Here is a 13,811-nt window from a genome sequence, read left to right as displayed (position 1 = left end):
ATGTATTCTTTGGTAAACTAACCTCTCCAGGGCTAACCTCAACAGCTCAGCTACAATGCGGGGGGCTTTGTCAAAAGAAAGGGGACTTTTCAGGTTCTTGTTGCGGGTTTGTGGGGGCTTCATGCCGATAGTTCAGGTACATTGCAAGGGGCTTCATGCCAATAGCTTGGAGACTTTGTGGGGGCTTCTTGCCGATAGATCGGGAACTTTGCAGGGGGGTTTTTTGCCAGTAGCCTGGGGACTTTGTCCGGGCTTCTTGCCTTGCATTTGAGATCATTCTATTTGAGCAGCTGATCTTTTTCTGCTCTCTGTTTTCTCTTCTTCAATCAACATTTTTAATCAAAGTATGCTGTTCTTCTGAACAGTGTCTGGAACGGGTCATTTTACTCCAAGCAATGCACCATAACCAACATGTACAACATTTCCTGCCTTCCTTTCTAAAGGTTCTGACCTAAGGGTCAGAATTGACACAGAATGAATGATTCACTAATTCAACCCCACATTGCTTTTATTCTGAATTCTCAATGACTAACTTGATTACACAGAATCAGCAGCATGTGCCATGACTATTGAGTCTGTTGGTTTTCCATTACTCTGCTCCAACTACTCGTAAATTATTTGCCATGTGGAATTATCATTTCTACCAAAATCAATGCTCAGATTAGAGATATCTGACTGCTATTATTCTGAACACAAATAAATAATCTTTTGCACCAATACATTTATCTATCCTATCACACTTATATGAGAGTGTTGGCTATCGCGTCTTCTAAACCATGGCCGTTAAGATGAACCTGACCCCTATTGTAGCCATAACAAACTCCACATTTCTGAGGGATTTTGGAATATGTCCCCAGGAATTTTTGAGGTTAGGGTACTGATGCTGCATGAGAAGATCTGACTCACAATCTGTATCTATTTATTCTAAAGGTGAAGGCTTCTGAAGAGTTGGTGCAGGACCCAGAGTTCCACCACCAGGGCACAGCTGTGCTAGAACAAGAAATTGCCTTCCCCCAACCGTTGTCAAAAAAATTGAGATTGGGAAATAATCTCAATGCCTTAAAATGGCAACCAAAACCAAAGATGCGGATACCAAAAGACTCCTTGGAATGGATGGAATAGTAATGGCAAAGACTCAAAGCAATGACAGAGCCAATGATCAGCTCAAGGAATAGGAAAGAAGATGTAAAGAATATGCCAATGTAAAGCCGAGCTAATGGCAAGAAGCCCCCGCAAAGCCCCGAGCTATTGGCAAGAAGCCCCTGGCAAGAAGCCCCCGCAAAGCCCCGAGCTATTGGCAAGAAGCCCCCGCAAAGCCCCGAGCTAATGGCAAGAAGCCCCCGCAAAGTCCCGAGCTAATGGCAAGAAGCCCCCGCAAAGTCCCAATGGTGAAAAAAAGATGTGCTAAAGAGGTTACAATTTGCCAAAGGACATATTGACAGACGTAAATGGAAAAGACCCAGCATTTTGGACAGATAAAAGCAAGATTGTTCGTTTTGGATCCAGGGGCCACAGACAGTTTGTCAGAGGACCCCCAAACACTGAATTCAAACCACAATACACTGAGAATACTGTGAAGTATAGGGGCACAAGCATCATGATATGGGAATGTTTCTCATACTATGGTGTTGGGCCTATGTATCCCATACCAGGGATCAGTTTGAATACATTAATATGCTTTCCAAAGGGGAAATGCCTTTGTAATGGACGTTATAACAAGACAACGACCCCAACACATCAGTAAACGAGTAACGTCTTGATTCAAGACCAACAAGATTGATGTTATGGAGCGCCAAGCCCAATCCCCGGACCTTCATCCAATAGAAAACTTGTGGGATGACGTAAAAAATGCAAAAGAAAAGAAATGCAGAATTGTGAAATGTCAACCAATCATCCTGGGCTAGAATACCTGGGCACAGGTGACAGAAGTTGGTGGACTCCATTCACCACAGATGTACAGCAATTTCCAGACACAGAGGTCATACAATTAAATATTAGTTGAGTAACTGAAAGGAAAGCAAAATCTGGAAACATTTACAGTGAATGTTTGAGTGAATGCAGACACTGCTGTTATACTAAACAGCCTGATTTTCCTTTTTCTCCACTTTCTGTAAACGAAGAACATAAACTTGATGAATTTTTCTTGATGTTGGGTTTTGAAATAAAATATTCAGTGTTCTCAATGTATTTGTATGGAAATAAAAATAATTAGAAGGATTTTTAACTTTATTCACATTTATAAACACACTGCTATTATTCTGAACACTAGATAGCTGCATTCTTTTTTAAAGATTATCTAAACCCGACCACAGACATTGCATTGTATTGCAGCTTAATAGCGCTTGTATATAGGTGACTTTTTCTTCCTTTTATTTCATCTTGTGATTTTTTTTTTCCTATAGAACACTATGACCTCTTACACATGTGAGTAATGAAAAGCCAGAACGTAATTTAGATTCTAAGCTGAGGTCACAAATAGAACATCAAAAACTCTTGTGGTTATGTGTAATGTTTGCTGCAAAGGGCTGACCCCTCCTTCGCTGAGGTTTCATGGATGAAACTTTTTTTATGTTTTACATTAGCACATTATCTTCACGTAGCACATTAGCACACACCCACGTAATGGAAGCTCAATGCAAACAGCTTGAAAACAATCATCAGAAACTCATCTGTGAACTGTTTTATTTTCATGATTTGATCTACAACGGCCTGGTCTCCGACCCCACTTATTGCCAGCAATGGTGCATGGTCCCATGACCGCAGACAGAGCCATTGAATTAAATAGAAATATCTGCTTGGACATTGACATGAGTGTATATTGCAGATTGAGCTCTTCAAACAGACTTTCTCATTTATTAAGGGTAACAGGAAGTCTTGTACTGCAATATACTACTTCCCAAATGTGGGCTGGAAACTAGCAAACAAAAGACTATATGTCATTCCAGGCTGTCACCCCGTCCCCAATATGCCAGAACCGTTTCATGGGTTTTACTGCTCTCTGTTCACTGTTCTCAAACCAAAATGTGAGTTACCTCTACCAGAACATTATAGCTCTAAATGTCTTCATTCAGGTTCAAAATTTCTGTAAGTAATCCACCAGATTTGTGATCTTCTCTCTTTACCTGGGAGAATTTCTAGATGAATACCTGGACAAGTATTCGGGACAATCACCAGCCAATGGGAGCTCTGCCCTTTGTTTATGTTAACAATGGGCTCAATGTCTTTTCTAGAGCTGCCCAACTCTCTGGAATGATCTCCTCGTTCCTACCTATTCGGCTTGTTCCTACTTTCTGACAACGTTCAATTTACTGTATCTGACTACCATTGTCATGCAAGGAGAGCAAGTGTGAAAAGTACCCCCCTAGCCACTCTCCTAGCCATAACCTCATCACACGCACGGCTCCAAGACTTTTCTAGAGCTGCCCCAACTCTCTGGAATGGTCTCCTCGTCCTATTCGGTCCTATTCGGCTTTCTTCTACTTTCTGCTCATTTAAAAGAGCACTCAAAACCCAACACTTCACCCTCACCTACCCGTCTTCTTCTGTCTCCTAAACCCTCACTACTCCCCCACCATTCCATATCACAAGGAGTCCTTCTTAATAGGACTAGGACATATAAGTATTCAACATTTGTCTGCTCACCCAGAAAAAGTATAAATAAAAGCCTTCCATGTCAATTAATAACAATGTAAGAATGTGGGAATAATATTCACAATGTTCTCACCAAGCTTACCGACGTTTCTAAATGAGATCTGAGCATTCAAGATTCATAATGGTTGAGTAATAGTTTCATATGATTATGTTACAAAGTTTCATTTTCCAGAAAATATTTTACATTCCTTATTTTTTCATATTCCTGAAGATTTCATGTTTGATAAACTATTATTTAAAATAAGATTTCATTACCAAGACATTCATTGCAGCAAATGTTTGTTGGCTAGCTCAACCCGGGTGAGGCCCAGCAGAATTGTTAGCATAACTATGTTGCAAGAAAACTTTAATACGTCAAGCAAAACTCTGACATCAAATGTAAGATTTATTGAATGTCCTTATATGGAATTTAAAACTTAGCTATCTGCCAATAAGAGATAAATACACTTCGGTATTATTTAGGATTTTTAAGCATCTTCTTTTTTGCCTATTTAAAGACAAATAAATTCAATTTCAAAACACCAAAATATTATTTTACAAACATCATTTAAAAGACAAAGATATCATCATCATTAATGACCTAGTTCCGTATTTTTCGCCGTATAAGACGCTCCGGAATATAAGACGCACCCAATTTTAAAGGAGGAAAATCTAGAAAAAAAAGTTCTGAAAGATTATTCCTCTTCTGATCACTCATGTGCCATTCATACCGGTATTCCCCTTCTGATCACTCATGTGCCATTCAAATTCCCCTTCTGATCACTCTGTGCTTTTTTCCACTGTACGGCAGTTAGGACAGGGAACAGCAGGTGGCGCTGTGCCGGCTTCTTTCGCTCTGCACTACAGACAGGAGAAGACACGCGCTGCCTGAGAGGAGAGAAGACACACGCTGCAGCCAGAGACACACGCAGGATCGGGTATCGGGTGAGTATATTATTTTAATTATTTTATAACACATTTGTCATATAGGACGCACTAACTTCCCCCCCCCCCCTTTTGGGGAAGAAAAAGTGCGTCTTATACGGCAAAAAATACGGTATATAATTACCACTTAATTCTCCACCTAATGAGGTTATTTTGTGACATAGAATTTGCAGTAACATAATTCTATATACATCATTAGTCTCTGATTTGTACAATGACTTCCTTATATTATTTACCTCTTAATAATATTATAACCTCTTTGTATTCTCAACACATTAAGCCGCTTCATCAGTTTACAAATGTGGATGATTTACTGCTAATAATACAAAATATCATAATTTTGATTCTATACTATTATTATACTATTCTATTTATATATACATCTGTGGGAAGAATGTCTCTTACATTGCTGGCCAGTGGGAAGAATTAAGCTGCGTACACACTTCCAATTTTTATCGTTGGAAACGAACGATGCATGATCGATTGGTCAAAAATCGTTTGTAAAAAAAGTAACCAACGACGCCGACGACCGAGAATAGTCGCTGGAAATGAACGACCGGACCGGCGGATCGGATTGGACGACGTTCGTTTACCATCTATCGTGTGTACGGTCGTTCAGTGATCGTTCATGGTCTGAGCATGCGCGATGAACGAACGTTCGCTCACTTCCTGTGGTGCACGTCACTTCCTGTATCGTTCAATCGATCGCATCTATTGTGTGTACAATATCTGCGAACGATCGTGTCGTTATCTGCATGTACAGGATCGGTGCTATACGATCGTTCGCAGATATTGTGCAGGATCGTTCGTCGTTCGTTTACCAACGATAATTATTGGAAGTGTGTACGTAGCTTTAACCCCCAGCAACCTCTGGAGAAACCCTGGTTGACAAACACCGATCAAACTGAATGATCACCAGTTTCCACCGTGTATCATGAACTTTATTAAAGTTTTCTGAAAACTTTCAACATATAACCAGTTACACAACCTGCACAAAGGTATAGCGGGAGGAACAAGGATGTTCAGCTCCACTTTAAACATCCCTGTCACGGTTTCCACATATGGGACATTAAAGGTCTGTACCCTCTGTCACTTCTTGGAACTCAACAAGTACATGCGGAATGATATTAAAGATGTCACTTAAACCTTCTCTATCCATCCAATCTTCAAAATAGATTTGATTATTCATATACCTTACATTGGTATTACTTTTGTTGACATATTCTATCTTTGTGCTAAAAAAATGTTTGGGAACCCCCTGACTATCATCCTTATATGGTATTGGTTGGCCATCCCGTTCCTAATCTATGGCCATTACAATTGAATGTCCCCTAAACACCAAGTGGCCAAGATGCTCCACTTTGTTGGAGGATGTCTGTGGGAATTTGCCCCCATTTGTAAGATCAGGTACTGATGGCGGGGATTTGCCCCTAATGGTGAGGTTAGGTACTGATGGTGGGGAATTGACCCCATTTTTTTAGGTCAGGTACTGATGGTGAGGATTTGCCCCCATTGGTGAGGTCAGGTTCTGATGGTGATGATTTGCCCCTATTGGTGAGGCTAGGTAATGATGGTGGGGATTTGCCCCCTATTGGTGAGGCCAGGTACTAATGGTGAGGATTTGCCCCTATTGGTGAGGCTAGGTACTGATGGTGGGGATTTGCCCCTATTGCTGAGGCCAGGTACTAACGGTGGGGATTTGCCCCTATTGGTGAGGCCAGGTACTAACAGTGGGGATTTGCCCCTTTTGGTGAGGCCAGGTACTGATGGTCGGGATTTGGCCCTATTGGTAAAGTTAAGTATTGTTGGTGGGGATTTTCCTCCATTTGTGAGCTCAGGTGCTGATGTTGAATGGAAAGATCTGGCTCACCATTGCAATTATTCCCAAAGGTCTTCAGTAGTGATGAAGTCAGGGCTAAATCGAGTTCCTCCAACACCAAATTGGTGACCCCATGTCTCTATGGAGCTGGCTTTGTACCCCAGGGCACAGTCATGGGGGAACAGAAAAGGGCTTTCACCAAACTGTGACCACAAGGCTGGAAGAGGACAATCGTCTGCAATGTCTTTCTATACTGTAGTATTAACAGAACCCTTTTACTAGAGACACCTGAACGCCATCATTTGGAGGAAGGGGGTCCCCATACTTTTAGCCATATATAGCAGGTGCCATTTTGGTAATAACTGTGCCCAAAACTAAGACCCTTTGATCATTTTGGCCTATTTGGTCTCTTCTTTTAGGTCCTTTATTGGGAAGCATTATTATAATTTTGCCTTTGCTGCTAATTTTTTACTATCTAATCACAGGCTGGGAAACAAGACATGAAAGTGTTACAATGGAGCAGAAGAGAAAAATCATGTCTCCTGCCAGACAGAGCTGTGCAGATGCCTAATATTGTGTAGGTCCTCCTTGCGAACTGTCCAGGCATGGACCCTACTAGATCTTTTAATCTTTGCTGCCCCCATTTCCCCTTTTCCTATAGTGCATCCTGCTTCCATTTCTTACCACGACACGCCCAACCATGATATAAAAGAAAACATGAATTACTAAAATTATTACTGACTGTTTTCCATTGCACCATGCAAGCAATACTTACTTGCCCATTGTTGGTGCATTTGCCGGTGGACTGGGGTGTATTCTGTTATCTTCATCTCATATTGGCCAGCATTGCAGTTTTCAGCAATTGTGCAGCTCTGGCTCCTTTGTGGGACCGGACACGATAGCCTCCCCCCATGTACACCGATAAGTTCTGAGCCCTCATCCCTCACAATTCGGCTTTTGTCACTCAGATCTGAACATTGGCCTTTTTTTAATGCTTCCAAAGCACTATTATCGGGGGATGACTGCTCACTTGCTGGCTAATATATCTTCCTTCCTTTGTCAGGGACCATTGTACCCAGACCATCAATGCCATTGCTTTATTTGGGTCAAGTTTAATGATTCGGCTGATTGATCGATATATTTTGCTGTTTGCCTGGAGTTCTCGTTGCATCGTCTGTGCTGACCCAAGAGTTAATTCATTCTTTGCACCTTCACCCTCTATGTGCATTTTCAAAAGCTTTCTATATTTTAAAGTTCAGTTTGCAGGATCAGGCAGATAATTATTGCAGAAAGAGATAGGCGATGGCCGGGGTCTGGAGACGGGGAAGATATCAGAAGGTCCAGGATGAGAGCGAGGAGGAACGTCAGGTCTTCATTCAGTGTTTTTCTGTCTGTCCTTTGTCACTTGAAGTTTGATGCCAACATACATGGGCATTTCTTGTTTCAAAATATTTGCTTAGTTTGGAGTTTTTTATGTTAAGTTTATGTTTTTGGCATGCAGCCTGATATTTATTGTATGTGTATATTATAGATATTGGACATAATGGACTGTTTATGAAACATATCAGATATTCCCTCAAACATTCCCTTTGTGGGAATTTTCCAGGTCCATGTAATTCAATGGCAATAACTGATTCCCCCCAAGGAATGTTAGAGGGAATGTCTGATTCCCTGTTTTATAAATGATGTTGATTATATTTTTATTCTGTGTCTGCAAAATCTTTATAAAAACTAAAGTTACATTGTAGGTCAGGTTGAAAAAAAAAATAAGTCCATCAAGTTCAACCACTAGGGAATTTTACTAGGAAAATATACACTCTAAGATCTCCCCACAGTCAAGCAATATTACTTTAAATTTTTATAGCGCTCACATATTTTGTCAGAACATTTATAGCCGGTGATGCCATCATTTGGCTGGTAATTCCTGGAATAGGGATGTCTCATCGCTGAAATCCCCCTGGACGGTTACATAGCCCACATGACAGTCAATCCCGCCACAACCATTCAAAACCAAAGAAAAAGTTTTGCCCTAAAGGTTAAGAAGTTTATATCCAGTGATGAGAAAAACGATTCATCGCATGGAAACGATTAACTTCCAATATGTACCATACATAAGATATTCACACGGTGCCCACATTCTAGGGTGATACACTGGAAAAACACACGAGGAACATCTTACCTTTTTAATAAAAACATCACAAGATGAACTATGGAAAAAGTAAGTAAGTTCCTTCAGCTATGGGTTTCTGGGATTCCCATCCTTCCATTGACATTTTAATGGAATTCAGCTAGTCAATAACCCTCTCTGGCATATTTGCATATCTGGGATATAATGCTTCAGATCATTATTGTGTTAGAAAATCAATTTCTTTTCCATCTTTCGGGAAGATTGCCTCATATTCTCATTAGACCCACTTTGATTTAATGGAGAATTCATAGTTGACTCAATGCTCATAGTTGACCTCAAGCTGCCCAGACACTAAAGCACCAAAGCAAACTCAAACTATAGCATTTCCATCACTATGCTTCACAGTTGGTATGAGGGTTTTCTAAAGTGTCCCTTTCAGATTACTTTAAATATATAAAAGTTATATATAACTTATATATAAGTTTTTACTGTGAACCAAGAACTCTTTGCTCACAAAATTGTTTGAAAAGGTCACGTTTTTACCTGTATAATCCATATCAATGTTCTAATATATATTATGGAATATGTAATGCTTATTTAGCCAATATTAGAAATATTGGGAAGGATGATGCCAGTAACCTCTAATTCTGCATATAAAAAGTTGGATTTTTACACTAGTATGGGGATAAAATGTACAATTGTAACTAAACATTGCAATGTCACTTCAGGGTCAGCCACAAATAGTTTTTTACCATTGTTACTGGGAAAATGTGAGTTTTATCATTTTTTGACTATTTGTTTTGGTAATAAAAAATGGCATTGAATTCTTTAGCCAATTTTAGGATTCTCAGACACTTTTATCCATTTTTGAAAGCTTCACCTCTAATTGTGGTGTTGATGGTTGTGGTCGTATGGTGGTCAGGTGATACAATTACTGCTTGGCATCAGGGATCGGGGGCTGAAACGGGTCACCAATCCGGGATGGATCCATTCTCATAAACATCATATCCATTTGGGAGCAACAATTCTATCTGATGCACTATAACTCGATAATTTCACTCTGACATGATCCTCAAAGGTGCACAAGACAAAAGGACAATTCCAGTGACACCATTTGCCCTATCTGATGTTCCAATTCTCTGCCCTCAAGCTGCTGGCCAGAGATTGTTGGCCATCATGCCCAAGAAGCCGTGGTTGGCACCATATGCCCTGGTGCTGCTGAATCTGGAAATGCTGGCTGAGGCAAAGGGGTTGAGGACAGATTCAATGACCTGCTAATGAGATGAGACATGCCATGCACCTTACACGAAAAAAGTCCTCCTAAGGTAGTGGCATGATAGGTGGTTTGTTCATAATAGCTTTTGTCTCCTTTTCAGCTTTGGAAATTCCCCAAATTTGCTGTGATAGCGAGGGTCTAGGAGTGTGGTCGTTTAGTGGTCATCTCTTCCGTTGATATCACCATTACACTTGTCGCTGCGAAAACAAGGCAGCATACCGGTGATCCCGTGCTGTGCACCATTGCAGTATCTCCCCATTTATTCTGTCTAGCAAGGAGAACAAGGAAATGGCAGCATCTCCTGCTTCTCTTTAGCCGTGCAGCCAGAGATGTACAGTATTTTATCGGCATCCCCAGCACAAACTCTGGGGCTGTTTTAGGAGTAAATTAGTTCCTGGCTTCATCCTGCACAATCATTGGCTGCTGGGACTTTATAGCCGTTCTACTAACAGTCCCCAGTGCCTGTTGTAGTGTTAAGCTGGGCTGACTTGCTACTGGAGTTTGAATTTGAAAATTTTGCTGACTCTGCCTGTTTCTGACAGATTACCTGTGTATGACCTCTGCACTGTCTCTGCTGGAATCCTGGTACTGCGTTATCGGTGGGCTGCTGGTCCTCTGCCAGCTCTTCCCCAGATGCCATCCCTTGCACACAGAAGTCCCGGGGACATTTGTGTGCTGGGATGGTGGATCTATCCTCCTGAGGCTGAGCGGGGGCTTGCTATAGGCGAAGAGTGCGGCGTTAGATTGGGGTTCTGGCATCTGACGAGCACTGGTGCTGGACCTTACACATACAACTTGTGATGTTTGCCAAGGTGGACTGGTAATCTGCCCCCCTGCTGTTGTCCTTCATTCCTTCTTGACCCCATAGATGTCTACGAATCTGATTACGACCTGTGTCACCTCCTAGCATCATGCCTTACCATTCCTGCTCAAGAATCTCTTCCCGCTTCTTTTCTTGATGTATGCAATCTCCCCTCTCTGGTGCAGTGGGCTCTCTTCACTAGCACTCCCCACTAACACCTCCATGGTTGTGGGGTAAAGGGTGAGAGCTGTTCCCCCTGCTCCATCTGAACCAGAGTGCCTCCTAACACGAAAATAAGTGGGATAACATCCTTAGTGCTGCTTTATTCCCACTGGCAAGTTTGGCCTCCTCCTTATAAACGTCCCTATGTGAAACCCATTCCTAACAGGCTGTCACTGCCCAAACCTTCCCAACCTCCCTTCCAATGCATTGTGGTGGAGACAAGACATTCACCCAATGGTCTCTCATTACGTCCCCATGTATTGCCTAGAAACCCCTACTCAAAATATGTCAAACATTTGCCACCAAGTGCTACTTGTCTACCCGATATTTTGCAATATACCCCCACCACAACTGCCACTTCTGCCACCAGTCACACCATCACTACTGCCCCCAGCATAAGCAGCTGCAGAATCCAAACAGTGAATAACATCTATGCCAGCGGCCCAGTTCTTCTCAGCACTTCTCTCTTGTAGTTCCTTTAAATGACTTGAATTGTTTGTGTAGACACAGCTCCTGCACCTTATGAATTCTTTTTTTTTTCATTTGATTCACACAAATTGCTTGACTCCATTTCATAATAGACAGAATTATTGTCTTAAGACAGAAGAGGGGGTTGAGAACATGTGCTTGAGGGACTGCTTATGAATGTTGCTGAGAAAGCGGAGGTACCCTGCCTCCTGGGTAATACATCATATTCACTGTCTGCATCTCCCCTACTGTGACTGAAATGATGAGCCTTTTTTAAAGCTCTCCAAGGATTCAGAGTGAAAATAATTTGCCTTTCCATACATATCAGGTACATCAATTTAAACATTGAATGAGAAAACATTTTTTGCTTGCAATATGGATATGTTTGTGTTAAATGTAGAATATGACATGGTTTTGTGAATTGATTATGTATATTTTGCAATAATAGATCCCCCGGTTTCCTGGAGAAGCCGACTAGATCCACGAAATGCGTAGATAACAGAGTTTGTTCCCTTTTAGGGAAAACCTAGAAAGGAGGATCTTGTAAGTAAAGAAGTTTTATATTGTCTGTCTGATCTGTTTTTTTTTTTAAATAAATGAGTTTTAAGTTGTTTAATGATATAAGGGATATCCTTATTAAGGATATTTTATTATATTAAAAAATAATATTTGGATGATTGTTGGGCTTAAAAGTCCCTTTATTTGGTAATCTACCTAAACATGTTTTGGCCTTTTTTAACATGACTGTACTAAGTAGATTCACATGTTGCATTTTCATTTTAAACTTAATTATAAATCACTTAATCTTATTATACATAACGATGTGTCAATATCCTATCCAAATAAGTCAGAGTTTAGTCATTTTCCACCTAAGAAATGATAAGCATCTGCAATTTCATGCTCTGTTTATGTATAATCCGTTTTTTTTTAAATGTATTATAAAGGAAGGGAAAAACAGACAAAGAAAAGGAAAATTAGGGGAAAGGGGATAACAATGATTACAATGCAGCTACAGTCATAAACAATATTGTATTATAAAGAAAACAAAACAAAATAATTAACATTTACCACATTTACCTCTATTATTCATCATAAAGCTTGTATTAGTAGTTTATGACAAGTATACATTTTCCAGAAAAATAAAATTCAAACTAACAACTTTATTTATCCAGAAAAAAATAATTTAAACTAAAATTATCATTTCAAAATCAGGTTAACCCTGTTCCAAAAGCTGCGCAAAACAAATTCTTACATCAAGACTTTACAGAAAATACTATAACATTTCAGTGAACGTCTTCAGAACATATGTACATAAATATTATATTGGTTATATCTTCATCTTAAATACAATTAAATATCTGGGGAATTTGTATAATAATCCAAAAAATCCCAAGATGTACAATCATTAGACCTATTCTCCTTCTATTCAATTTGATATTCCATGGCTTCAATCTCATTGACCTCACACAACCATTCTGACATATTAGGGGGTACATTTGTACCCCAATGACGTGACTATAGCCCAATGGCCTGCTGTAATAAAATAACATAAAATGCCCTTCTTGATCTGTTCTAAAGGACCAGGTAAAATGTAGTAAGAGTGATAGTGGGGTATGGACATATATATGGATCCAATATTCGGTTGTGTAGGTCAAAGTTTTTCTGCCAGAACGAACAAACAGATAGACAAGAGCTCCAAGTATGTAACATAGAACCTTGAAAGTGCCCACATCTCCCACAATGAGATAAATATGTCTGATCAATGTCCATAGGACATCTATACCATCTACCAAGAATCCTATATGATCTTTCTTGATTCTTTACTGGATCTATTTAATGTACAGCGCTGCGTAATATGTTGGCGCTATATAAATCCTGTTTATTAATAATAATAATAATAATAATAATAATCTAGACATCTTATGTGTTCATATGAAAGATATTTCTATTTCATTTTGATCAATATAAATTCCTATCTCCTTCTCCTAATAATGAACAAAGTGAGGTGGACCAGGTCGCATCTCATCTAATAGGATTCTATATATATAGCTCACATCATGAGTTGCTCTCTTTGATTGTAAGAGAAGTTTTTCAAATGGAATAGGCGATCCGATAAGATTTGAAGTTAAATATATATATATATATTTTATATTTTATTTTTTATTCAGCAATCTGCACTAAAATATAAACCTTCAAACAACAGAATATACAGCAATACCATGAATACAATTAAATCAACTGTGTCCTAGATCAAAACAATGTAACAATATACCAATAACATTCCTGTAGCAGATTACTGAGAAACTTTAAACGTTAAATTATTATTATAAGGGAATAAAAAAGGATGATGGGGGAGCAGGAAATACAGGAACAACAACGGTCAACAGATAGCGCAGCAGATACTTGAGAAAAACTTGAAGAAACAACCATAGAACAAAACAATTACAATTCTTTTTCGGTATTGAGAGATATTTCGAAGTGGTAGTATACTGAATCCAATAAAATCACGTCTTTCTAAATT

Source organism: Pyxicephalus adspersus, chromosome 1, assembly GCF_032062135.1.
Source record: "Pyxicephalus adspersus chromosome 1, UCB_Pads_2.0, whole genome shotgun sequence".
Taxonomy (NCBI): Eukaryota; Metazoa; Chordata; class Amphibia; order Anura; family Pyxicephalidae; genus Pyxicephalus; species Pyxicephalus adspersus.
Note: the sequence above shows the minus strand (reverse complement) of the source record.